The sequence below is a fragment of the Lissotriton helveticus genome, chromosome 6, assembly GCF_964261635.1.
Source record: "Lissotriton helveticus chromosome 6, aLisHel1.1, whole genome shotgun sequence".
NCBI lineage: Eukaryota > Metazoa > Chordata > Amphibia > Caudata > Salamandridae > Lissotriton > Lissotriton helveticus.
The window spans coordinates 1,305,053,856-1,305,079,880 of NC_136067.1; the positions used below are offsets into that span (position 1 = coordinate 1,305,053,856).

General features: G+C 47.1%; 1 protein-coding gene across 1 annotated transcript in view; it reads right to left on the minus strand.

The window, feature by feature from the left end:
- The window catches only part of LOC144762687 (uncharacterized), a 324,450-nt gene that overhangs the window by 38,692 nt on the left and 259,733 nt on the right, over positions 1-26,025 (minus strand). The window lies entirely within an intron of this gene.

The following is a 26,025-nucleotide window of genomic DNA, read 5'->3' on the forward strand; positions in this document are numbered from 1 at the left end:
CACAAATGTAATATTGTTCTGTATGTATCTTTGTAAGCCTTTCATTGCGAAGTAGGCTCCTAAATAACTTCTCCGCCAAATCATATGCTTCTCGCTTTTCACCATCATCTCGGAACGTTGAAGACACCTCCTTCAGTTGGTGCTCTAGCATGCGCAACAATGGGATAGCTTTGCTCAAAGAACAGTTCTCCCTGCTGAATTCACGCGTGAAGAGCTCATAAGGACAAAACATGTCTGTCAGGCTTGCAATTAGCTTCCATTCCTCCAACTCTAGCCTCATCTCTTTGTGAGTAGAACCTAGTTTATAGACATACTCATTTATTACCTCCCACTGCTCAGACAGACGCTCAAGCATGTAAAAGGTTGAGTTCCAACGTGTTGCCACCTCCTGGATTAGTCCTTTGACTGGCAGTTTACGTTCATGTTGAAGGCTCCTCAGCTGCTTCCGGGCCTTAACAGAATGGCTGAAATATGGGCAGATTCTTCGGCAGATGGTCAGTAATTTGACGACTGACGCTTCTGTTTTCAAGAAGGCTTGCACCACGATGTTAATACTGTGCGCCAAACACGGCACTCTGAAATAGCCACCTTGCTCCATGACCTTAACTATATTATTGCCATTATCCGTGCAAACATAACCAACTGTGCGATTTCTTGGATGCAGCCATTCATTGACCTTCCTGTTAAACTCCTCCAAAAGGTTAGGTGCAGTGTGAGATTTCTCCATGGCAAACATGCCTACTGTTGCATGTTTGCGAGTAGCTTGAAAAACGTCCTCCGTGTCAACATCTTTGTGTTTTAGCTGTTTTTCGACACCTGCAAAATAGACCCAGTGTGCAGTGATGCACATGTAATCAAGGGCTTGGCAACAGGTCCACATGTCTGTTGTCATATGGATAGAGTGAACAGCACTCTTCAGAATAGCTGCGCCAATCACCTCCAGCACATCTTGATGTAGTGCTGGAACAGCAACCCTTGCAAAATACAACCGGCTAGGAACCTTCGATTTAGGGCAGACTGTTGCCACCAATTCACGAAAACCCACCCCATCCACGAAAGAGAAAGGGAGAAGGTCCAGCACTAGCATTTTAGCCAGCTTCGTGTTATACAGACGTACCGTTGGGTGGTTGCGTTCAAATGGCGCATCCGACCAAAACATGCTGCTAATGGTGGGTTGGACCATTTTACGTGATGATGATGACGATGATGCAGACTTCAAACCAGTTAGGCTCATTGATTTCGTTTTTTTCATTGGTGTCTGTCCCAGACTCTTAGTGTGCCTCATACATGTTGCAGGGGTAGAGGGTGTGGGTGCTACCACTGCAGTGCTGCTGCCAGGGGTACTGGGTGTACCAGAAAAAATGTTGGTCGGTTCTTGACTTCCCTCCTGCACAATCAGCCCCTCGTCAGCATAAGATGCAATGTCAATGGATACATTTGGATCAGTTCTACTTTGGACTTCCTGGATCTTACTTAGGTGCTCATACCACTGGATAGGATGGTGTTTTTTGAGATGACCTCTCTGGCCTCTGGTACCATAGTTGGCACCAAGCTTACCCCGACTAACTGATACTTTACAAATCGAACAAACGACCATGTTTTCCGCCTTTTTGCTAATAGTAAAGAAGTCCCAAACTGGGGACTGGAGATGTCTGCTGGTGGTGGAGGTGCTACTTTGAATTTCAATGCCAGATGAAGTGGAGGATGGGCGTGGCTGAATTCGTTTCTGTTGTTCACTTACAGCACCACTACTTGAGGTAATGGAGGTCGAGCTGGATGGAGGTCCCTGCCGGCCCTTCTGATGAGAAAATATGGAAGCTGTAGGTCGTTTTGGTGTTGTAGTTAACTGCGTTGGTGGTGGTACCAGTGCCACACCGCCCACATCCCGCTCAGCATCCATTCGGGCTAGGGTCAAAATGCTTGTCTGCTGCATGCCCGCTGTGGGTGGAGTGACGTCTGTGATGACTGGGTCATCGTTAGACTGTTCATCAGCAGCAGAAGACACCACTTCTTGTTCATCGTCATCAACCATAAGTCGAAGCCCTGGGGAACCTTCATTTTAGGCTTAGCTACCTTTGTCGGATCATGGCGTGCCTCACTGTCAGACTGCATTGCTGGGTTCCAATCACGAGCAAGGTCATCAGAATGAAGGGGGCTTGAAGAAGAACTTGTAGTAGTAGAAGTAGCGCCCCTCCTTGACCTTTTTCTTGCTGGGGATCTGGAAGACAATGGATCATCCTCAGGAGGAGTGGCTTCCTCAGATGATACCTCCACTTGAATATCAATTTCCTGATTTGCCCCTACTTCTGGAGGAACAAGCGTTGTAGGCAGTTGTGCCGCTCCATGAACCTCTAGTTGCACCTCTCCATGCACCTCTACTTGCGCCTCTCCTTGTGCATGTACTTGCGCCTCTCCTTGCCCATGTACTTGCGCCTCTCCTTGCCCATGTACTTGCGCCTCTCCTTGCCCATGTACTTGCGCCTCTCCTTGCCCAAGTACTTGCGCCTCTCCTTGCCCATGTACTTGCGCCTCTCCTTGCCCATGTACTTGCGCCTCTCCTTGCCCATGCACTTGCGCCTCTACTGGCCCATGTACTTGCGCTTGTACTAGTTGCACTTGTGGTTGTCGTTGCGGCTGTGGTTGTTGAACACTCGTCAGCTGAGTTACACCCGGCATTGATTGGATGCTACTTTCTTGTGATGAGCCAACATCACTGGTCGATGGTGATGGAACAACCAAAGTGGCTGCCTTTGCGGCACTCATGGGCTTGGGCCCAACTTGGCGTGGTGGCACTGAGCCCAATGAAGCGGAGGTGCTGCTTCCAGCTTGGTCCCCTGCGGACACCGCTGCTGCTGCAGTTTTTTCCCCAAAAAAGGTGTTGGTGGGCACACCAGTCTCCTTGGTAGCAATTGGTTTCAACTGAGACAGACAGCCATTGCTGTCCACTGCATGCCATCTTCCCATTATTCATTACCTGTTCTACTTTTTGCCCGCATCTTCTTCGGAAAGTGAGGGCCCACAGGGCAGCCTCTCCTGTAAATTTCAGATGTAGGTCTGTTAACAATCAGCAAGCATGTAGTCAGTCAGTTATTTCAGTCCCACTTGAGGGGACTTGTCTAAGAAGACAACGTTTACTTTTTCTCCATAATCCATCCATCTGCCTTGAGGGAAATGGATAGGGGTAGTCTGGAGGAGGAGGATAGAGGAGCATGATTGAGTTGTGAACTTAAAAACATCTGAATGCAGACTGCAGCAGCTTCAAATCAATAAGGAAAATAAGATGAAGACAGTGCTGATGATGGACTTGTTGTGATTAGGTGATTAGAGTTTTGTTGTGGTAAAAGTAGCAAAACAAAGAAAGACACACAGGAATAAAAGTGAATAAGTACGGTAAAAAAGGAAGTAATTTTCAGGCCTCGGTGTCAGGGAAGCAGAGCTCGTCCTCAAAGTCTATGAATTGAGATGGGAGTAGGTCTGGTGACCTTGAAGAGCTTCCGTTGGCGTCACCTAAGTCGGTGTCCTCTTCTTCCTGCGTGCATTCACGTATTTTGTAATCGGGTGGTATGAAGTGCTGATTCATTTTGATTATTGTTAACCTCTCCACATTTTTGGGCAAAAGGCGGGTCCTTTTTGAAGTAACAATGACACCAGCAGCACTGAAAACACGTTCAGAAGACACGCTTGCGAGTGGGCAAGACAAATAATTTAGAGCCAGGTTGGTGATCAGTCGCCATACAGAGCTTTTCGTATACCAATATCCCAATGGGTTCTCATTATGACAGACCTCTGTTGGGTCATCCAGATAGGCCTGCACCACCGACTCAAGGTTCTCCAGGGTTGATCCACCTTGCGTACCATCTGTGACCTTTTCATCAGTGGACCGAGAAAACCCTTGCTGAGTTAGCCAATCCCCTTCCGACAATATTTGTTTGTGGCCTGGTGCAGGTGAGGATGATGATACGGTTGCTGGTGTCGTTAACGGCTGTGAGGGAAAGTGACTCCCTTCGGCCACGGATTGAGAAGTGGAACTTGACGCCGGATGGCCTGCTGATTCAGTTGTACTTGTGCTGCCTCCTTGAAGGTTCTACCGCTCTTTTTCGAACCGAGTGGCTGACACAGCTAGCCAAGGTTTGTACTTTGAAACATCTGCTTCATCAAAGGGAATGAATGCTTTGCTAGCCACTGCCTTTTTGTACCGTGGATCAGAATAGTTGCACAAATGTAATATTGTTCTGTATGTATCTTTGTAAGCCTTTCATTGCGAAGTTGGCTCCTAAATAACTTCTCCGCCAAATCATATGCTTCTCGCTTTTCACCATCATCTCGGAACGTTGAAGACACCTCCTTCAGTTGGTGCTCTAGCATGCGCAACAATGGGATAGCTTTGCTCAAAGAACAGTTCTCCCTGCTGAATTCACGCGTGAAGAGCTCATAAGGACAAAACATGTCTGTCAGGCTTGCAATTAGCTTCCATTCCTCCAACTCTAGCCTCATCTCTTTGTGAGTAGAACCTAGTTTATAGACATACTCATTTATTACCTCCCACTGCTCAGACAGACGCTCAAGCATGTAAAAGGTTGAGTTCCAACGTGTTGCCACCTCCTGGATTAGTCCTTTGACTGGCAGTTTACGTTCATGTTGAAGGCTCCTCAGCTGCTTCCGGGCCTTAACAGAATGGCTGAAATATGGGCAGATTCTTCGGCAGATGGTCAGTAATTTGACGACTGACGCTTCTGTTTTCAAGAAGGCTTGCACCACGATGTTAATACTGTGCGCCAAACACGGCACTCTGAAATAGCCACCTTGCTCCATGACCTTAACTATATTATTGCCATTATCCGTGCAAACATAACCAACTGTGCGATTTCTTGGATGCAGCCATTCATTGACCTTCCTGTTAAACTCCTCCAAAAGGTTAGGTGCAGTGTGAGATTTCTCCATGGCAAACATGCCTACTGTTGCATGTTTGCGAGTAGCTTGAAAAACGTCCTCCGTGTCAACATCTTTGTGTTTTAGCTGTTTTTCGACACCTGCAAAATAGACCCAGTGTGCAGTGATGCACATGTAATCAAGGGCTTGGCAACAGGTCCACATGTCTGTTGTCATATGGATAGAGTGAAAAGCACTCTTCAGAATAGCTGCGCCAATCACCTCCAGCACATCTTGATGTAGTGCTGGAACAGCAACCCTTGCAAAATACAACCGGCTAGGAACCTTCCATTTAGGGCAGACTGTTGCCACCAATTCACGAAAACCCACCCCATCCACGAAAGAGAAAGGGAGAAGGTCCAGCACTAGCATTTTAGCCAGCTTCGTGTTATACAGACGTACCGTTGGGTGGTTGCGTTCAAATGGCGCATCCGACCAAAACATGCTGCTAATGGTGGGTTGGACCATTTTACGTGATGATGATGACGATGATGCAGACTTCAAACCAGTTAGGCTCATTGATTTCGTTTTTTGCATTGGTGTCTGTCCCAGACTCTTAGTGTGCCTCATACATGTTGCAGGGGTAGAGGGTGTGGGTGCTACCACTGCAGTGCTGCTGCCAGGGGTACTGGGTGTACCAGAAAAAATGTTGGTCGGTTCTTGACTTCCCTCCTGCACAATCAGCCCCTCGTCAGCATAAGATGCAATGTCAATGGATACATTTGGATCAGTTCTACTTTGGACTTCCTGGATCTTACTTAGGTGCTCATACCACTGGATGGGATGGTGTTTTTTGAGATGACCTCTCTGGCCTCTGGTACCATAGTTGGCACCAAGCTTACCCCGACTAACTGATACTTTACAAATCGAACAAACGACCATGTTTTCCGCCTTTTTGCTAATAGTAAAGAAGTCCCAAACTGGGGACTGGAGATGTCTGCTGGTGGTGGAGGTGCTACTTTGAATTTCAATGCCAGATGAAGTGGAGGATGGGCGTGGCTGAATTCGTTTCTGTTGTTCACTTACAGCACCACTACTTGAGGTAATGGAGGTGGAGCTGGATGGAGGTCCCTGCCGGCCCTTCTGATGAGAAAATATGGAAGCTGTAGGTCGTTTTGGTGTTGTAGTTAACTGCGTTGGTGGTGGTACCAGTGCCACACCGCCCACATCCCGCTCAGCATCCATTCGGGCTAGGGTCAAAATGCTTGTCTGCTGCATGCCCGCTGTGGGTGGAGTGACGTCTGTGATGACTGGGTCATCGTTAGACTGTTCATCAGCAGCAGAAGACACCACTTCTTGTTCATCGTCATCAACCATAAGTCGAAGCCCTGGGGAACCTTCATTTTAGGCTTAGCTACCTTTGTCGGATCATGGCGTGCCTCACTGTCAGACTGCATTGCTGGGTTCCAATCACGAGCAAGGTCATCAGAATGAAGGGGGCTTGAAGAAGAACTTGTAGTAGTAGAAGTAGCGCCCCTCCTTGACCTTTTTCTTGCTGGGGATCTGGAAGACAATGGATCATCCTCAGGAGGAGTGGCTTCCTCAGATGATACCTCCACTTGAATATCAATTTCCTGATTTGCCCCTACTTCTGGAGGAACAAGCGTTGTAGGCAGTTGTGCCGCTCCATGAACCTCTAGTTGCACCTCTCCATGCACCTCTACTTGCGCCTCTCCTTGTGCATGTACTTGCGCCTCTCCTTGCCCATGTACTTGCGCCTCTCCTTGCCCATGTACTTGCGCCTCTCCTTGCCCATGTACTTGCGCCTCTCCTTGCCCAAGTACTTGCGCCTCTCCTTGCCCATGTACTTGCGCCTCTCCTTGCCCATGTACTTGCGCCTCTCCTTGCCCATGCACTTGCGCCTCTACTGGCACATGTACTTGCGCTTGTACTAGTTGCACTTGTGGTTGTCGTTGCGGCTGTGGTTGTTGAACACTCGTCAGCTGAGTTACACCCGGCATTGATTGGATGCTACTTTCTTGTGATGAGCCAACATCACTGGTCGATGGTGATGGAACAACCAAAGTGGCTGCCTTTGCGGCACTCATGGGCTTGGGCCCAACTTGGCGTGGTGGCACTGAGCCCAATGAAGCGGAGGTGCTGCTTCCAGCTTGGTCCCCTGCGGACACCGCTGCTGCTGCAGTTTTTTCCCCAAAAAAGGTGTTGGTGGGCACACCAGTCTCCTTGGTAGGTGGTGCCATTTGCTTCTCCTGCTCCTTCTTACTGGCAGTGGCACTGGCAACTTTCTTCGCTGAGGCGCTACAGCCACCTTTCTTTGGGCCCATCTTCTTCAGATGTCAGAACAGCAGGCCGCAGTTGCACGAGTTGCAGAGTTGTCTTGTCTGTGGCCACACGTGACGTCGCGTGATGTTGTGCTGCACACACCGCTGCAGGACTTCTTCCTGGCACTGGTGGTTCTCTTGTGCACCTAAAAGCAATGGAACCCAGAGGAGCATCAGTTAAACACCCCAAAAAGTAGAAAAACACTCAAAAATCACCACAATCCCATACCATCCATACCCTCAATGATGTTTAAATTCAAGAAACCCCACAGAAAGACTAGGCCCATGCACCACTGAGTTCCCCTGGGCATAATGGTTGAAAGCAAGGCAAACTGGGTGCAGGCCTGAGCACACTGCCTGCCTTCAAAATGGCCCCTTGACCCCCACCACATGGCCAAGCCCTGCCTGTACCAGGGGTCAAAATGGCGCCCACCCACATGGCCAGGCCCCAACAGCACCCAAAAAGTCGAAAAACACACAAAAATCACCACAATCCAATGCCATCCATGCCCTCAATGATCTTTAAATTTAAGACACCCCACAGAAAGACTAGGCCCATGCACCACAGAGTACCCCGGGGCATAATGGTTGAAAGCAAGGCAAACTGGGTGCAGGCCTGAGCGCACTGCCTGCCTTCAAAATGGCCCCTTGACCCCCACCACATGGCCAAGCCCTGCCTGTACCAGGGGTAAAAATGGCGCCCACCCACATGGCCAGGCCCCAACAGCACCCAAAAAGTCGAAAAACACACAAAAATCACCACAATCCAATGCCATCCATGCCCTCAATGATCTTTAAATTCAAGACACTCCACAGAAAGACTAGGCCCATGCACCACTGAGTACCCCGGGGCATAATGGATGAAAGCAAGGCAAACTGGGCACAGGCTGAGCACACTGCCTGCCTTCAAAGTGGCCCCTTGACCCCCACCACATGGCCAGGCCCTGCCTGTACCAGGGCTCAAAAAGGCCCCCACCCACATGGCCAGGCCCCAACAGCACCCAAAAAGTCGAAAAACACACAGAAATCACCACAATCCAATGCCATCCATGCCCTCAATGATGTTTAAATTCAGGACACCCGGCGCATGCACCACTGAGTACCCCGGGGCATAATGGATGAAAGCAAGGCAAACTGGGCACAGGCTGAGCACACTGCCTGCCTTCAAAATGGCCCCTTGACCCCCACCACATGGCCAGGCCCTGCCTGTACCAGGGCTCAAAATGCCCCCCACCCACATGGCCAGGCCCCAACAGCACCCAAAAAGTCGAAAAACACACAAAAATCAACACAATCCAATGCCATCCATCCCCTCAATGATGTTTAAATTCAAGGCACCCCACAGAAAGACTTGGTCCATGCACCACTGAGTACCCCTGGGCATAATGGATGAAAGCAAGGCAAAATGGGTGCAGGCCTGAGCACACTGCCTTCCTTCAAAATAGCCCCTTGATCCCCACCACATGGCCATGCCCTGCCTGTACCAGGGCTCAAAATGGCCCCCACCCACATGGACAGGCCCCAACAGCACCCAAAAAGTCGAAAAACACACAAAAATCACCACAATCCAACGCCATCCATGCCCTCAATGATCTTTAAATACAAGACACCCCACAGAAAGACTAGGCCCATGCACCACTGAGTACCCCTGGGCATAATGGTTGAAAGCAAGGCAAATTGGGTGCAGGCCTGAGCACACTGCCTGCCTTCAAAATGTCCCCCTGACCCCCACCACATGGCCAGGCCCTGCCTGTACCAGGGCTCAAAATTGCCCCCACCCACATGGCCAGGCCCCAACAGCACCCAAAAAGTCGAAAAACACACAAAAATCACCACAATCCAATGCCATCCATGCCCTAAATGATCTTTAAATTCAAGACACCCGACAGAAAGACTAGGCCCATGCACCACTGAGTACCCCTGGGCATAATAGGTTGAAAGCAAGGCAAACTGGGTGCAGGCCTGAGCACACTACCTGCCTTCAAAATGGCCCCTTGACCCCCACCACATGGCCAGGCCCTGCCTGTACCAGGGCTCAAAATGGCCCCCATCCATATGGCCAGGCCTCAACAGCACCCAAAAAGTCCAAAAACACACAAAAATCACAACAATCCAATGCCATCCATGCCCTCAATGATCTTTAAATTCAAGACACCCCACAGAAAGACTTGGTCCATGCACCACTGATTACCCCTGGGCATAATGGATGAAAGCAAGGCAAAATGGGTGCAGGCCTGAGCACAGTGCCTGGCTTCAAAATGGGCCCTTGACCCCCAGCCACATGGCCAGTACCTGCCTGGACCAGCCCTCAAAATGGCCCCCACCCACATGGCCAGGCCCCAACAGCACCCAAAAAGTCGAAAAACACACAAAAATCACCACAACCCAATGCCATCCATGCCCTCAATGATGTTTAAATTCAAGACACCCCACAGAAAGACTTGGTCCATGCACCACTCACTACCCCTGGGCCTACTGGCTAGTGAGGCTTTACAGGCACCCCAAAATTAAAAAAAAAATCAACATATAACAGTGAGCTAAAATTCCATGACATAAATGAGAATTAAGTTAAAAAGAAATCACAGAAACAGTTGTATCATGCACCCATGACTAACCCTGGGCCTACTGGATACTGTGGCTACCCACCACAATATATATTTTGTTAAAGTTGTGAAAAAAGTTTTAGAACTGGAGTTGCCTCAACTGCGATGCCCCAAACAAACAACACCAACTTACTTGTAAAATCTCAAATCCAAAAGTGAAGTCCAAAAAGTCCTCAAATACAAATATCCAGCAGCAGCCACAACAAGTAATCCTCCCAGCTCCAGATCCAAATGAAAAGTGACCAGGAGATGGACAAAAGCACTGGGAGGAGCCTGCTGGACAGGAACAGGAAGTTGGAGACTCTGGGCAGTTCCTTCCTCCCCCCCAAAAAATTTACTCCTTGCACCAAAAAGTGCAGCCAAATGTCAATCTGAGGAGTTATTCTGATCAAAATCAAGATTTTCAGAAGGTTTATGCTGCATGCAGTCGATTTCTTGTGCAGAATTGCAATTTTTGCAATTTCGGGAACGCGAGCTGTTCAAATCTCCCGCCGGAAGTCAGCTGTGCGCCGCATCTACGTGTTCGGCATTGTTTACTCCCGCGATGCGTGATCGCGAGCCTTTATGACGTACTCGCGTTGTCAAACTCTCGCTGTGCAAGATGGCAAGCCGCGATAACGTAATTGCGTTTGAAAAACTCTTGCGCGATCACGCAGCAAGATCGAAAATGGCGCAGCACACGCAAAACCGGGAGAAAAACAACTCGGCGGACTCAGAGTCAATGCTGCGCGCGCGATATTGTATTTTTCAAGCGCGACCAGCAAAGTAATTCGTAGCTTGCGGATTTGCGGATTATTGGGCAAATTCGCGCGATTCGCGGATCGCAAAATCGTCAAAAATCCGCAAATTCGCCCGCGAAACGGATTTTACACCCATACTTTATACTCAGCGATGTGGGTGTGTCAAAATGAAATATTGCTGTCAGGTGTGTTGTGTGGGTTGTCCTGAGATTAGTATTTTTTGGTTACCCTGGGGGTGTGTCCTTGGGGTGTGTTGGGTGTTTTGGGGAGCGGGGCTACTTTGATGTGTACACTTGGTGGCCATGTTGTGTGTTTTTTTTTGCCGCCACAATAGTTATGGTGCGGCCACGGCGGTGGGCATGCAACAGTCCTTCCGCCTGCCCTCCCATTCATCACTGTGAGCGATCGTGGCGGTCTGAAACAGCGGATCGTTCCGCTGTGACTTCAATGGGATCCTAATTGTGCGTGCGGTCACTCTGCTGAACTTGCAGTGGGTTTGAATTTTAAGCCACAAATTTGACCGCCGCAGACGGATTTCAGCTGCTCTGCCTGCTACCGGCGGTCTTTTGAGGCATTGTTCCGCTGCCGTCTGATTTTTCTAGTGGTTGATCATAATCTGACCGCCGGTTTTCCCGCGGTATGTGCGGGCGGTTAATTTCCGCTACCATGGAAATCGGGATGGTTTTCCGACCGCCATCCTAACAGACCCCTTAGTCTCATCAGGAGCAGCTGCCAGGGGCTGGTGGGGCTGAAATTTACTATACCTTACAGTGGGAAATGCACCTCTAAGACCTGGATAAAACATGGCTGCCATTGAGCCTGAGTTCTTCTCTTATCCCACCTGCTGTGTCTGGCTGGACTGCTTCTCTATGCTGCATGGTGGGGGTGTGATGAAGTCCCTGGATTTGTCCTGCGCATGGAGGCCGGCTGTGATGGGAGTGTCCTATGGGTAGTCTTTTGAAACTGGCTGCTGAGCAAGGCCTTACCGTTGTTCTTCTGCCCTGTGCCTCACAGTTTGCTCTCCTCGCTGCGAATGTCCTTTGGCCCGAGATGAACTCCATGCCACAAAGGTTCCACGCTTAACGAGGACAGGGAATCAAATTCAGATACATCGTCCCCCCATGATCTTACAAGATGGTATGTTTTATTAGAGCTGAGGTACAGCTGCCAGTCTATCAATGCTAAAATAGACTCTGGTAAACTGCTTGGATTGTTTGTCGGAACTGATATCTAGACATCAATCCAACTGGATAGTGCAGGGTACAGGATTTCAGATATCAAAGGTGAGTTCATGGGAACTAATGCGAAACCAGCCAAGTTATAGGAACGGACCCCTGCCATAGCAGTGAGAACTACGTTTTGGAAACATCTCACAGCATTATAATCTGCAAATTTTCTGGGTTGCTGCATCTACTTACACAGGCACGATGGACGCCTATGTTGAAAATCTCCGTTGGCATTATACAAATTTGTCTACACTAACCTCTCTGACATGTTCCTGATGGTGCAATGTCACTGGGGAGCAACCGCCACCTAGTGCACCCCCAAGGCTGATTATTGAATTTCTGTGACTGTGATACTAGCCTGTGACAGAGTAACAGAGTCTGTGACACCACCAGTGTTCTATAGCATCTCTTGTCTCTGACTTTCCAGCAGCAGGGCAGGAGGCTCACCCAAACATTTTAGATGTAAAGTGCATACTGCATGGGTGCAATATTAAATAAGCAGTGCTGTACCTGGCCCAGTTGAAAGTAGATCTGCAGGGAAAGTCATACCTGTTCTAGTTGGCCAATGATGCTGCTTAATTGGCATTCAATTCCTGGAGGTTCTCTGAACCAATCATCAGGAATGTCAGCTCGATTTGCCCTCAGTAGATCTGAGCATGGTTCAGGGTTAGAAGAAGAAGACATCCAAAAAGGCAGGTTCCTGTCTCTTGACTCCTACACTTCTACTGGGGCTTGGATTTGGGGATGCGGTGGATGGGGGTGGTTGAATGGAGACTAAGAGGCCACAATTATGGAGGGGATGCTGAGAGATACTTTATTAGTCCAGGGTCCACCTACCAGCCATGAATACCAATAGAAGCATAAATCATTAAGACAGTGCAGCTGGGTGATGTCATGACCAAAGGTGTGTATCACCTGTGACTGTTTGTACTATTTTTTCATTTCCTTCCATTAAAGGTTTGGGTTGTACAGGGGGTCCTCAAGCATTTATAATATGGCACTGATAGTTTGTGTTATCAGTGTGGTACGGTGGTGGGATTGTGAGTGAGTTTTTGTAACTCTTTTGCTATATTTACTTGTGATCCAAATACTCTCAATTGTGCTGAAGACACTTAGAGAATTATCATTACAGAATGCAACCTGACCGATTAGATGGGGCCATTTGGAAGAAGATGCTACAATGCTCATGTTTAACATAAAAGACTTCAATAATCACCGCAAAGTGAGACAATTAGCAATGTATCTTGATAGGTATGCCGCAGATATTGCATTTCTAAGGAAAAACTTAAAACCTAGACTCACATATGATATTGTATGGACATGTAGATCACATATATTTTTTCATCATACAGTTCCTATTCTTGTGGGGTGTGAATCCTGTTTCAAGTGCACATCTATTTTGAAATACACCAGAATTATGATGATAAAGAAGGCCAATATCTAGTTCTGGGAGCAGTGGGAAATGTGAAGTTAGCCTTCATATATGTATATACTCTAAATGTAGACACTTCTCAGTTATTTTTAGACATTGTTAGCACACTTAGAAACTTTAATGTGGACTCCATGCTGTCGGATGTTATTTTAATTCAGGGATTCATTTCACATTAGATTGTTTAGATGTACAGTACTCCCTTAATGCACAATCATTTCAAGTGATGAAGGAAGTAATGAATCTTTATGGGTTAACCGATATAGGGTGCTACACACATCCCACCACCAAAGAATATACCTTTTAATACTCCTCACATGAGTTTTTTTTTATACTAATAGATAGCCACCCTAGAGACAGGGACTTAAGCAACTGAGGAGATACGTTTTTCTCTGCACATTGTCTGATCACTCCCCAGTTAATTTAACACTTGCTCTCCCCAGTCACAACTGTGCCAGCCACGGTGGAGGATCCCAACAGATTACTCACTAGATTCAGTGTTGAGGATTGTGCTAAGAACAGCAATATTGGAATACTCCTAGATAAATAAAGGCACTGTGTAGAAATATGCCACAGGTATGGGAGGTTTTTAACGCCTCGATTAGAGGTGTACTAATAGCAAAACATGCAGTTATTCTAAGAGATATCCGAAGGAAACTTGTCAAACTTGAACAGGCGCTTATACACATAGAATGTCGGTTGATACATGCATGTTTTTAGGACCAGGAGCATCTGCTTCAACAATACAAGGATTTTGCAGACAGAAAGGCCCACTTCTTAGTCAAGCATGTGCTTGCCAGACAATATGGAGAATGAGACAGACTCGATAAAACACTGTCCTGGCTCCTAAAGAGGGACTGACTGAGTACTAATATTTCCTTTATTGTTGGTCAGAATGGAAAGAACCTAGTAGATAATGTAAACATATTGGCAGAATATGTGCAATATTATTCATGCCTCTACACAGTTTGCATGGTGGAGTAAAGAGAGCCTATCTATAGCTTTTTAGATAAATTGGCTCTGGTCAGGTTAGAAGATTTGTGTTATCCAGTATTAGAGGAGAACATAATTAATGCAGTTGCTGCATTGGCCAGAGGGAAGGCACCTGGCTTGCTAGGCCTGACAACCAACTTTTACAAGGCCAATAAATATAGATACGAACGTAGAACAGACAACGGCTGACCAGAGGTTCAGCACCTCAATCCCAATTTTCAACAAGTAAGCGTTCTGTGCATTCCCTTCTTGAGCCTGCCGCAGTTAGGCTCCTCTGGATACCAGAAAGACAAAACTTTTTGAAAAATGAAGGTGCACCAGAATAGAAGTCCAAAATATCCAAATGAGTCCAAACAAGTCTTCTTTATTATGTATCAAAATCTTAAAATGGCCTTCAGCCAACGTGTTTCATTCCAGGATGGAATCTCATAAGGGCTCTATTTATAGTATCGTCACTATATAATGCGAGCAAAATCTCAAAACGTCGGTCAAATAAGGTAAGCGACAAATTCTCTTATAAAGAAAGAATGATCCATAAGTGAAATAAATGTGCGGAATCCCTCACTATAATTACGTGAGTTCAAAATCCCAAATCCTTGATGAGATATGCCCTGTGTGCTGAGACTTCTGTCCGGTAACGGGATTCCGCACATTTATTTCACTTATGGATGGAGAACTCTCCTCCGTTCTTTCTTTATAAGAGAATTTGTTGCTTACCTTACAATGAGAATAGCGCTGATGATACCAATGGGACTAGTGCTGGTGCCAACAATGAGAATATCGCTGATGATACCAATGGGACTAGTGCCAATGCCAACAATGAGAACAGCACTGATAACCATGGGACTAGTGCCCATGACAACAATGAGAATAGCGCTAGTGATAACAATGGAACTAGTGGCGAATGCAACAATGAGAATAGCACTGATGATAACAATGGGACTAGTGCCAATGCCAATAATGAGAATAGCACTGATGATAACAATGGGACTAGTAGCACTGATAACCATGGGACTAGTCCCAATACAACAATGAGAATAGAGCTGATGATACCAATGGAACTAGTGCTCCTGACAACAATGAGGATAGCACAGAAGATAACAATGGGACTAGTACAGATGCCAACAATGAGAATAGCACTGATGATAACAATGGGACTAGTGGCGATGCCAACAATGAGAATAGCACTGATGATAACAATGGGACTATTGCTCATGACAGCAATGAGAATAGCACTGATAACCATGGGACTAGTGCCGATGCCAACAATGAGAATATCACTGATGATAACAATGGGACTAGTGCCAATGCCAACAATAAGAATAGCACTGATGATAACACTGGGACTAGTGCCGACGCCAACAATGAGAAGAGCACTGATGATAACAATGCGACTAGTGCCCATGCCAACAATGAGAATAGCACTGCTAATAACCATGGGACTAGTGCCCATGACAACAATGAGAATAGCACTGATGATAACAATGGGACTAGTGCCAATGCCAACAATGAGAATAGCACTGATGATAACAATTGGACTAGTGCCGATGCCAACAATGAGAATAGCACTGATAACCATGAGACTAGAGCCCATGACAACAATGAGAATAGCGATGATGATAACAATGCGACTAGTGCCTATGACAACAATGAGAATAGCGCTGATGATACCAATGGGATAAAAGGTTAATATGTTTCTTGTGAGACCTCCTGACTCCTGCCATTGGGATTTAATTTCTGCCACTATGTTGATTATAACTGTGTAGGAATTTGGGCACTAGAAACTATTTACACTCATACAGAATTCTCAAGACAAGTACCCTGCACTATATAGTATTTGCAGTTGCCAAGTTTCTAATGGCCATGTGGCAGATAAGGGGAAAAATATTAAAAGATTGATCTTCTGTTAAACATGTTATGAACTGTAATGCAATAAGAGTTAATTGCCTCCTCATGCCCAGCTTCTATAGGGAATTGATCTAGTTGTGTAATGTACCCTGCCTTGTTTTTATTTTATGCCTGATGTGTTTCAAATGTTTCTTAAAAAATCTTTTATGGCCTCAAATGGCCGAAATAAAGAATTTTTGGATTGGATTGATTATAATTCCAGTGCTGGATCATTGTGCTTTTGGTAACACGAAGCCATCTCATGCTTTACCTGTACTTGTTTGTTTTTGTGAGTAACGTTAAAAGAGCCAGTATGCGCTGTTGAAAGGGCGTTTTGGTAACAACAAGCATTTGCAATGCAATAGGTCTTGCATTTACGCGAGTTTGACCTATTGGCATTGTAAATGACAATGGCTTTTATTTAGGTTTCAAAAACCAAAACATAAATAAAAGGCAATGTCATTTACAATACAAATAGCTCAAACTCTCGCAAATGCGAGACCTATTGCATTGCAAATGCTTGTTATACTGGAGATGGACCCTCTAGCCTGACAACTTCAAGAAAAACGCACACATGGGTAAATATATATTTGCATGGGTAGACCATTGATGTCAATAAATGAAGATGACATCTTGCTTTTTATCAAGAACCCAGAGATAAATATATCCCCTCGTTTACGGAAATTGTCGGATTTAGTAGATATTTAAGAATAACTGCTAACTGGGATAAGACAGATATATTTACCCTTACCAAATTCACAACTAGATGCCAAATACAGTATTACATTAAGTTAGATCTCTAGGGGAGTTTCTATGCAGGAATGTGGGATCCATCATCCAGCTAAAATACGGCACCCAATTGACACGCTACAAAGGTAAATTGTCACCTAGATTAAACTCCCATTGTCGCTAGGTAGAGTGGCAATTACTAAAATGGCAGTACTTCCAAAGGTCCTTTATCCTTTCATGAATATTTCCATATCCCTAAACAGACACTTTTTATCACTCTCAAACTCCTACTGATTAAGCTTATTTGGGCAAACAGTACGGCTAGGATCAGCAGTACCACAATGATGCTCGCTTTTGATAATGACAGATTTGAAATTTTTTATATTCACCGGCTCTCTGACTACAAAATAACTGTATACGGCCCCTGACAATAGAGTGCATGGTAAAGTAGACACTGATGAAAATGGCATTGTCAGAATAAGGTTATTTATATGTAGATGGGCAATTTCTCATGCTAGAACTATTTTGGTCGGGGTGAATCCCTCTATTTCAGATATTTTCATATATGCCGGGCTAAAATAAACAGATACGGGTAAATTACCAGGATACCCACCAGAGCCCATTAAATATACACCACTTATACAACTGATTAGCTTCCCCAACATTAAACAAAGGGTATCGAAGTTATATGCATCAGTGTCACAATGTGGGACGGATGGAGCAGAACAAGCTCGATGGTCATGGGAGACAGACTTGGTCCTTCATTGACATTCAATGGAAGTATGGCTGTTTGCAGGTAGGGCTCATATCTCCGAACTACAGAAATAAATGACTTCACTTTTTGTGACGTTTTGTGGTGATAATCCCTTCACCTTTTTTACAAGTTGGCATTAAGCTACTTAACATGGCTTATTAAAGCTGCTGAGTAAACAAGGCCTCAGTTCATGCTACACTTAGCGTGAAAGGGGAAACAGTGTTTGCATCACATGTGCTGCTACGCAAGCGATTAGAACGCAGTCGTTATAACGACCACGTTGTTCCAACGCAAGCCATTTCATCACAAGTCGTTTCTACGACTTGCTGTAGGGGGCGCGCTAAACTAAGGAATAGTATAATTTACTATTCCAACACCTTCCCTACTGTTGCACACACTGGAGTTGGAATAGTAAATTATACTATTCCTAAGTCCTCTGCGCCTCCTACCACACGTCGTAGAAACGACTTGTGATGTAATGGCTTGCGTTGTAACAACGCGGTTGGTGTAATGACTGCGTTGTAATCGCATGCGTTGTAGCGTATGCAATGTAGCATCACATATTCGCTTGATAGAGGCGGACAATGGGTGTTGGTCTGGGTGTTCTGCTGCAACACCCATTGAGTTTTATGCAGCCCCTATTTACAAGAGTGGCATAAATATGGGGCAGAGCCAAAATTAAGACTAGCGTAAACCTGATAACATGGCAAAAAGAGGAGACTGTGTATTCATTTCTCCTCGTTTTTGCTGTTTCTATGTGTGCTTCATTGTGCAGCAAACATATAAACAGCAAATTGACATGAATGATTGTTTGAGTGCAGGAAGATGTCTCTTGCTGCACATAAACAATCATTAAAAAAAGACAATTTGCAACTTCTATGTGTGCAGCACAATGCAGCACACATTGGAGCTACAAATCACCATCAGTGATTGTTTATGTGCAGGAAGGGACACCTTCCTGCACATAAACAATCATTCCCTTAATGCAGACACCCTTGCATTATGGTGTAAGGATGTCTACATTGGCGCTAGCAGCTGAGTTTAACACCAGCGCTAGGGAAAACACTGGGATGTGCTGTATCATTTTAAATATGGCGCATCCCTGAATTTTCAGAATGAGGGAGCATGGCGTTAGCAATTTTTGCTTAATTCTATGCTTTGCCATTCGCTTTTGACTATGCCTCTAAGGAAGCTGTTTTGCGATCGCAAACACTGCGAACCGCAAAAATCAGGGTGTATGCGATCGCAAAACAGACTATTCCTATCTAGGAAAGGCTTCCGTAGTGTAAAAATGGGAATCCCTAATTTAGCGATTACCATTTTTGCGTACCAACGATTCTGGGAATAATATTGCAAATTCTCAGTCTGCGGCACAGTATTTTCAATAATCGCAAATACTGTTCCCACTAAATGCAAATTCGCAAATTGAGATGTAGCAAAAAATCGCAAACAGCGATTTTACAAAAATTGGAATTTTGCACTTTTCAATTATGACCATCTCTGAGCAGGTGTTAACCCGGTGCTACCTATTTAAACAGGCCCACAATGCCACTGGACATCCCACCATGGCTGGCCTGTATGTGATAACCAAGAGGCTGCGTATCAGAGATGCTGCACAGAGAAGGAGACGCCAGGAAAGGATCTACAGAGCACGCATCACCCTCTTCCAGCGGATCGAGGAGGACATCCATGAGAACTACAGGCTGCACTTAGACAGCATCTAGGATTTGATAGAGGAGCTGACACCCATACCTGAACACCCCACACACAGGGCCCACACCATTCCCACCCATGTCCAGTTTCTGTGCTCACTGCACCTCCTGGTATCAGGGAGTTTTCAGGGGTGATAGCCTCAGCAAGAGGGGTCTCTCAGAGTGCACTTTTGTGCTTCTTCCATGCTTTCCTTGATGCAATGGTTCAGAGGCTGCATCACCACATCCAATTTCCCAGCACACAGCAGGCACTGAATCAGATCAAGCAAGAATTCTACCAAATAGCCCTATTCCCCCACGTCATTGGCTGCGTAGATAGGATCCATGTTGCACTGTCACCCCCATCACAGAATGAGTATGTGTTCAGGAACAGAAAGTCATATAATTCCCAGAACATCCAGGTAGTGTGCATAAGCAATAATATGATGCTGTGAGGGGAAACTACCTCTGGATCAGCGCATAGCTACGATAATTACAATTCCCAAGCCGAGCAAACCCCCGGATGAATGTACGTCATATCGTCCGATATCTCTACTCAATGCTGAAGCCAAAATTTTGACTAAAATGATAGCAAATAGATTGACTCCACATCTCGAGACACTGATACACCCGGACCAATCTGGGTTTATGCTTAACAGAAGCATTGCTCTCAATTTGCACCGAATACATGCGGTTTTGGCGCAGATGCCGAGTCTCCCAGAACCTGCAGTTATTTTATCCTTAGATGCGCGGATGGCGTTTGACATGGTGGAATGGCCATACTTATTCACGGTCCTCCGACATCTCGGTTTTGGGCCTAAATTCTGTGCATGGGTAGAACTCCCCTACACTGAGCCCCTGGCGCAAATAGTGGCAAATGGTCATATCTCCAGAAACTTTCCACTTAGCCGTGGAACGCACCAGGGATGCCCGTTGTCGCCCTTGCTCTTCGCTCTGGTGTTGGAGCCATTGGCTGCCTGGGTCCGGTGGGACCCTATGGTGAGGGGCCTTAATTGGACGGCTACGTGGGAGGACCACATATCGTTATATGCGGACAATATTCTTCTTTATTTGACCCTCCCAAGGCGCTTTATTATAATGCTTCTTAATATTTTTGAGATTTTCTGGCTGGTTTCAGGTTACAATATTAACTGGTCTAAGTCGGTTTTGTTTGTCCTGAAGGGTCCCCGCCTCAGCTCCCAATGGACTGCCCCCTGAGGATTACTGATGAACCCTTTAAGTATTTAGGGATCTGGATCACACCTGATTACGACGTTTTTTTTCACCATAATTTAGAACCCCCCACTCAACCGTTTCCGGGCAGATGTTAAACATTGGTGTTCCCTGCCTTTGACGCTTCTGGGTAAAGCGGCTCTGTATAAAATGATGACTTTGCCCCGATTGCTGTATGTTCTTGAGAATACCCCTTACCCCGTCGCCCCGAAGTATTTTAAGTCAATAGAGGTGCTGCTTTCAGGCCTCCTATGGGGCAATAAACCGGCCCGAATATCGCGGCAGAAATTGGTCAGAAGCTGGTACGATGGGGGGATCGCCCTCCCGGATATTCAATTGTATTATTGGGCAGCCCAGCTAAAGATTATAAATAACTGGCTGCATGCCCCTCAGGAAGAACCAGCATTCAAAGCGGATAGATATGACCTGGGTGGGGCGGATGTGCTAGGCACACTCTATGATAAAAGAGGCGCCTCAACTCTGATCGGCCCAACAGCGCATAGAGTCAAGCTGTGGTATGTCACCCAGGCCCGTCTTAAGTGTACGGACACACTTACTCTCATGACGCCACTCTGGTCGTCTCGGAAGTTGGGCAGCCCGAGGCACACTAAAGGCTTTGTGGCATGGGACTTGAGAGGGATCTCAACTGTAGGGGATCCTTGGAAACAGGGCAACATTATGATATTTGAACAACTTCGGTTAATACGACTTAGCCCTAACGGAGCGATTTCGCTATTTGCAGGTACGTCATGCTTTGGGTTCCATCATCCGCCCGGGTGATGCTGTGCCCGAATCCACTCCACTTGAAGACAGGCTCCTTATGGAACATATGCCCAAAAAACCAACATCCTTTGTATTCCGTAAGATCATTAATAATCTCCCTGACCCTACCCTGAAACTTAGGGATTCCTGGGCTCGTGAGGTGGGAGAGTTTGATGATGCGGACTTGCAGACTGCGCTATCCTCTCTTTGGGAGGTGGCTATACCATACAGACTTAGGCTTGTACAACTGAAGATACTGCATCAGGTCTATTATACTAGGACCACTCTATACACGATTGGGAGGGCCACGCATAGATTTTGGTTAAGGAGATGTGGGGGGGAGGGATCATTTTTCCACACTATTTGGGACTGTCCTCTAATGTCTCCATATTGGGCCAGGGTCATGAGGACCATGTCACAAGTAGTAAAGGGGACACCTTTCTTGCCGCTTTGCCCGATAGGAGTTTTGAAAACTTTGTAGACTGCTCACCGCACCCGCTACGCGGGTACCGCTTCGCAGAATTGCCCTGGACTAGCACTGCGAGGGGACTGGAGGAGCTGTGTGTGGGTGACACCAGGCAGGCAGGTAGAGAAGCGCTGCAGGGACTCGCTCTCCCAGGAGTCCCTGCTTGACCCTGCACACCTGGTCTGCGCTCCCTGCCCGCCACGCCCACGGCCCACTGAAGCGCTCAAATCCCACCTTCTCCTCCCAGAAGTGGGACACCTTTCCTGCCACCTTGCCCGATAGGAGTTTGGAGAACTTTGGAGACTGCTCGCCGCACCCGCTATGCGGGTGCCGCTTCGCAGAATTGCCCTGGACTAGCACCGCGAGGGGACTGGAGGAGCTGTGTGTGGGTGACACCAGGCAGGCAGGTAGAGAAGCGCTGCAGGGACTCGCTCTCCCAGGAGTCCCTGCTTGACCCTGCACACCTGGTCTGCGCTCCCTGCCCGCCACACCCATAGCACGTCACACGCGCTATTTCTTGGCCACAGACTACCGCTGCGCGGGAGCACGCCGGGCTAAGCCCGGGCACAGGGCGGGCCGTCTGTGGCCGTCCGGGGACGAGAGGGGCTGTGCTGGGCCACCCCCCTAAGAACTTCTCCCCGGAGTCTCTGGGTACGTGGACTGCCACCCCTATTAACCTTGTTTAGTTTTAGTAGTTGAGTCACCATATATACTTCCTTCTACTTGTAGGCCTCTCTCCCATAAATCAATGTCAACACGATCCGGGAAGAGCCTGAGGGGGGGAGGCGGATGTGTGAGTGGAACTATGGGCAAGTTTCTCACTCGCGCAGTTATGCTTGTAGAGAATGAGATTGCTTTGACGGAACGTTGCCTCTCTCGTGAGTCGCTTGCCCATAAACGTTCCTCCCTGGGGCCCCTGGCTTTGATTCCCTCCCCTTCGCATGTTGCTGTCCCTTTGCTCAATGACTGTCCTGGCTCTGATGACCAACGGGCTAGTATCGTTAGGGCTAGCCTGGATAGATTATATTCTATAGCTCAGGGTGGGGCTAGAACCTCCTTGCCAGCTCCAGGGCTTGTTGAGCCTCCTCGTCCCATAGTTGATCTGTCTTCATCCATTAGTCATGAGGTCACTACTTCCCAGTCTGTGCTAGCACTGTCGGTAGGAGATGGAGTTGTAACTACCAAAAGGAAACACATTGTTAGCCCCCGCAAGGGTAGCTGTTCAAAACCCTACAAAAAACTAAGGAAGAATTGTAGCAGGGGGGGTGGAGCCATGATGGGTATGGGGGCTGGAGGCAAACAACCGCGTGGTTTTCCGGGAGGTGAGACTCCTTGTGCCTCACTTGAACAACCGGATGTAGATTTGCAAACTGCCCCCATTGTAGGCGCCCTAGCAGGAACCACATTGATTGCTCAGATCGAGCAATTAATGAGCTCCTTAATCCTCCCTGTGATAGAGAGAATAAAATGACTGAATGAACGACTGGACATATTTGAACAGGTCTCCCTGGACAACTTTTTCTCCCTGAAATCTTTAATTAAATTACATGCAAAAATAAGGGAGGATGGGATGGCAGGGAACCCAGCCCCTAGGGCAACAGCTCCGGATGCTACCTGTCATCTCAACCTAGTAGGGATAGTGCAAGGACCGATTGAGGCTAACACAAACACAACAAAGGCACACTTGGGTGTCTCCTTGGGGGTCCCGTTAGGTAAAGGGATGGAGGCCGCGGATGTCTTAGTGCATTCTGAAGCCCCTAGGAAAAACAGCAAAGTGGCCAATAAGGCCAAAGAGGGCGCTCACACTACTGTCGGGTGCCCAGCCAAGAATAGGACCCCTGCTCATAGTAAAAGAGACAAAATGACTGGGTCTGGTAATTCGATCGCAGCCCCAAAAGGCCAGCAGGAAGGTGAAAAGGCTGTAATTTCTGTCCAACACGCCAATCTACCACCTGACTGCCAGCCTTTTGTTGTTGTCTTAACGGGGGTACCCCCGCTCGCATCAGGCAAGCAGGAGTCCTATAACGAACTCAAAAATAAAACACTTTTTTGGCTTAGGGAAAATAGACTATTACCTAACTTCATGGATGGTCGGGTTATGCTTGTGAGAAGGGTCTGCTGGGTAGGCACTAGGCCTAAGGAGCTAAGAGGAGACTGTATTCTGGTTAATTTCAAAGACCCTAGGGTAGTTAGATTCATTTGTAATCAGGAATCTAGTGGTTGTCCCTCTGGTATTAGTACTCGTGACCTCAGTTACTTTAACCCACGTCCAGTAACCCCTTGGCCAAGTGACTGGTTTTACGAGGAGGGAAGGCAAGGTAGGTACCCCCCCCATGACCCAGCTCCCTTTAGCTTGATGCACCAGAACACAGGCTCTAGTTCCCACTGGCCATGGTGAGGTTGCTGACCTGTTAGTCATGAATTGATTAGTATTCCACCTGCTTACACTAAACCAGCCACGAGTAGCGGTAAGAGCCGTTTTGTGGACATGGACTCCTACGGCCCACACAAGCCCTCTACTCTTTTTATCCCTGGCCTTCCACACACAACTGATTTGGGTGGCCTAAGCTTGACCAATTCTAGTGTAGTGGTAGTAGCGGAGGCCGTAACAAAGGAATTTGATTCCGAGTCCAACTCGATTATGCCCCGACACCTAGATGAGCATGTAGTAACTGACAATGAGTTGAAGATTGTCAGCTGGAACATAGCGGGCCTCTCCCGTAACCTAGAGTCATCAGAGTGGAACACCTTCATCGAGTCCTTTGGGATATGTATTTTCCAAGAGACTTGGTGTTTGGAGCCACGTCATAAGGTCGGGTATACAACCTATTTTGTGCCCGCTATTGTTTCTTCCTCATGAAGAGGTCGCCCCTCTGGTGGCCTACTTGCTTGGGTCAGTATCTCACAGGGTTGTCAGATTAGGCATATAGAAACCAGGTCCCCTGATCTACAGAGAATTGCTGTGAGAGGGCTCCATAACGGCCGCTCTCTAGAAGTCTTTAACATATATGTAAGAGGCCCCCAAAGGGGGCTTGGCATCTCCGACTCTAGTGGTCCTCGAGGACGAACTTAGAACTTGCAGCCCTAATGACATTTTGGGTATTTTAGACGAGGATACCAGGAGAGGAATCCCACCTCTATCCATAGCACCAATTAAGAGGTGGTCCAATCGGGTGGTGCAATTAAATGCCCTCACATTGTAATTTGGGCTAAGGGCGAATAATGGAAGAACAGTCTCTGACCCTGATGGTGCTCACACGTTCAACAGGGTTGGCCATTCGTCCAGAATCAATTACATCTTGCTGGACTTCAAGCTCTGGGCCTACCTGTCGGATATGGTAGTTCAACCATCTGTGGACAGTGACCATAACCCACTTATTCTATCCCTAACCCCCTTATGGAAGGCAAATAAAGCCCATCAGGCACCTCACGTTTCGAGGTCGACAAGTCAAGTCTGCCCCGCGAATTGTGGGAGACGCCTGAAATGGGCAAAGGTTGCCATTGATGAGGAGAAGGTTCTAGAAATAGGGCTAACTATGTCTGAGACCGTAAACAGGTTGCAGCTCACTAGCATGAACCCCCAGGAGATATCATCTCTTTTTTGCCATACCACTAAAACCTTAGGCGATCTTTTTATTATAGATAGTCGAGGTGGCAGAGCAGGCAATCAGGGGCGCCCCAAGGGCAACCCAGGATGGTATTCTATCCATTGCAGGAAGGCAAAAAGGGATCTAATCAACGCAGTTAAAGCCAAGGAAACTGGGTTGATTGGTATTGCAAGGAAGAGGTATAGGGCTGCAATTAGTGAAGCTAGGAAGGGGTGGGAAAATCAGTTTTGGTGTGACTTGAAAGCAGCAAGTGCAGGGAGAGACTCTAGGGGCTTTTGGAATTTAGTGAGATCTAAGAATAGGCCCACCGACTCGCTCATAACATGCAATATCACTGAGGGATCATGGTTTGAGCATTTTGCTCGCCTTTACACTACCATTGTGGATGATGGGCAAGCCACCATTGATCCTTCAGTGTTGGGTCCCCCTGGGTTGAGGGAGAGTATAGCATTCACTGCTAAGGAGAAATGAAATGAAATGAAATGAATTAAATGAAAAATTATATTTATATAGCGCCAAGCTACCAGGAGGCCTCGCAGCGCTTACATTGATTGCTGAAGCGGGCTACCAGGGAAGTTAACAAATTTTTGTGTACAAGTGTGTTTTCAGCGCTTTCCTGAAAGCCATCCTGTTAGGGTTCCCTCTCAAGGCGAGGGGAAGGGAGTTCCAGAGCCTAGCAGCCGTGTGGGAAAA